This window comes from Lampris incognitus, chromosome 4 (genome assembly GCF_029633865.1).
Source record: "Lampris incognitus isolate fLamInc1 chromosome 4, fLamInc1.hap2, whole genome shotgun sequence".
NCBI classification, from domain to species: Eukaryota; Metazoa; Chordata; class Actinopteri; order Lampriformes; family Lampridae; genus Lampris; species Lampris incognitus.
The window spans coordinates 7,799,909-7,803,158 of record NC_079214.1 but is presented as its reverse complement, the minus strand read 5'-3'; positions in this window follow the sequence as shown (position 1 = coordinate 7,803,158).

Below are 3,250 nucleotides of genomic sequence, written 5' to 3'. Positions count from 1 at the left end.
TCTCTTTAAAGGCAGTTTTGCTGAGAACATTTGACGTGGGCTCAAAGGCTTCACAAAGCAAGCTGTTTTAATTATCCTCCAGTATTACAAGCTTTTCTCGACCCCTCAGGTGCATTTGCCAAACCGGTGACCTCATTCTCGAAACTCTAAACGCAATCCCTGGAGTCACGTGACCGTCGCGAGGGCTGTAGAAGGTTCGATTATCGCTCCGCAGAATCCCCCCAGGTTTCTTTTTTTAACAAATGTAACCGGTTATTTTCTTGCCCGGTGCGGGATTCGATACGGGGTGTACTGCACCACAAGGTGACGTCACTAACCGCTCGGCTAAAGGGTCCGACCCGTTAGCTAGGGGGCTAACGTGTCTTATTAGTAGTTTACAGTCGTCACCCTCCCCGGAAGCGCGCCCTCGCGCTTGTTATTCCCGCGCTCCGAAGAGACCTCTGAGGATCTGCACACTTCCGGATCCCACCGCTGCAACCGGTTATTTTCTTGCCCGGTGCGGGATTCGATACGGGGTGTACTGCACCACAAGGCGACATCACTAACCGCTCGGCTAAAGCGTCAGACCCGTTAGCTAGGGACTAACGTGTCTTATTAGTACTTTACACAAAGTTAGTTCTTCAACTCTAGCTACTCCTGCAGATCCCGTCTTATCAAATGAATATGATCACTGATAGTCCCTGGTATTACAGCTTTTGAGACTATCTCTCTCGATACTTTGACTAAAATTGGTGTCAGCTTCTACACCAAATGCTTGTATACTTGACCCTTTACCGGCAAAACTTTTTAAAGACCTCTGGATCTTTCCTGAGAGCTACAATGCTAGACATTGTTAATTTATCACGTACTACTGGCACGGTTCCCAGCAGTTTTAAGACAGCTGTGGTCAAACCTCTACTTAAAAAACCTCACCTCGATCCAGGGTCTCTTAATAACCATCAACCATACTGTAATCTTCCATTCTTTTCTAAAGTACTAGAGAGAGTTGTGTATCAACAACTTTTGTCCTTTATAGAAGAAAACTATCTATAGGAACCTTTTCAATCGGCTTCCAGGGCCTGTCACTCCACAAAAACCGCTCGGACCCGAGTTGTTAATGATGTTCTACTTGCTGCGGAGTCTGATTCCACCTTTGTGCTTCTACTTCTGGATCTCAGTGCAACCTTTGACACCATTGATCACTGTATACTATTAGATAGAATAAATTGTAATTTTGGTGTATTTGGCCTAGCTCTCTCTTGAAGAACACAGTGTGTCTACTATAATAATATTACATCGAAATTCTCTAACGTTTGAAGTATATGTTTTTTTGGGTTTAGCACCACAGTAAGATTTTCTTTTTGGGAAGGCGCATCCAACTCCTCCATTCCAACGTTAAATATGGCGTACCTCAGGGTTTGGTTTTTGGCCCTCTATTTTTCTCTCTTTATAGTTCACCTCTTGGCCAAATTACATGCAGTCATGGAATAAGATTCTATTGCTATGCGGATTATACTCAGCTGTATGTACCTATAAGGGCTGATGATTTTACTCAAAATTCTAATGTAGAGGCCTGCTTGGCTGCTGTGAAAAATTTGGAATCACTAAATTTCCTCCTTTTAATTTAGGATAAAACTGAGATGCTGGTCATTGGTCCTACTAGACACAGACACCAATTTGATAAAGTAACAATAACTATCGACAACTCTGATTTCACAAATTGTGGTGTTATTTTTGATCCCAGCCTTTTCTTTGATAAGCACATTAAAGAAATCACCAAGATTGCCTTTTTCACAAACAGGACTTATAAAAGTATTTTTCCCCACTGATTTTAAAAATTACACAGACTTGTAATCTACAAAAAATGGTGTATTCTGCAAGTGCTGTTCCAGTTAGTTTCCATGGTTGATTGCACTTGTGAACTGAATTTCAGCAGGAATTAATGGGAGGTTCGGCCTCCCATTAAGGTTCTGCCTCACTCATAGCAGCACAAGAACAGGCACTCAGGACCAGATCGGTTGAGGCAGGAGTCTTTCACACCAGATAAGACCGAAGATGCAGGCTGTGCAAAGACACCCCTGAGACAGTCTACCACTTAGTAGCATGGTGTAAAGTGTACACTGAAAGGCATAACCAAGTGGCTGGCACAGTGTACAGAAATGTCTGTACTGAATACATACTGGAAGTCCCCAATTCCAATGAGAGACACCGCCAAAGGTGTTTGAGAATGGCAGAGCTAAGATCCTGTGGGACTTCAAGTTCCAGACTGACAAGCAGGTGCTGGTTAACCAACCAGACATTGTGGTGGTCGACAAGGAGGGGGAAGACACAGGAGTGAATGATGGAGCAATCCCAAGCGACGGCAACATCAAGAAGAGCATGTGAAGGGCTGAGGGAAGAACTAGATTGGATGTGGAAGGTGAAATCCATAGTAGTCCCAGTGGTAATAGGAGCACTAAGGGCTGTGACCCCCCCAAACTGGGAGAGTGGCTTTAGCAGATTCCAGGAATAACATCTGAGGTCTCTGTCCAGAAGAGTGCAGTCTGCGCAGTACCCTCAAACTCCCAGGCCTGTGGTAGAGGCCCCAAGCATGAGGAAGACAAAAAACCTTTTATATTCTGTTACTTACTTTTCATTATAATATTCATGTATTTAGTAGTCATGTTATGATATTTAAAGGTCATTTCGTGATATTTACTAGTTATATTTATTGGTCATATCATGATAGTATGATGTGTACTTGTCATAGTAAGGTATTCAATGGTCATTTCATGATGTTTACTAGTCATAATATATTTGCTAGTTGTATTATGAAAAGATTCATTACACTATGATATTCAGTAGCCATATCATGATATTTACTGGTCACATTTTGGCATTCAATGGCCATACCATGATAATTACTAGTTATATTGTGATATTTACTACTGAAAAGATTCGTTATACTATGATATTTACATATCTTGTGCTTCAGAAAAGCAGAAATATCACACACTGTAGCTTTAATACTGCTACAAACTCCATATTCTTTGCTTTAAAAAAGACTGTTCAATCATATGTTCTCCACAGATGAACCGACCTCATTCTTTACACTCTGCTGTCACCAGTGTGAGAGATTTGGTTTTCTAGCTTGGTTTGAGGAGTTTTCAGAGTTTCTGCTCATAAAGATGTGTTCTGAGCTTTTTTTTAAGCCAGAGGGGATCATATCCATCTCTAAGTATAGGATCTAAAACCTCGGTATGTAACTAGCCTCTGTGCTAGCCCTGTTCCT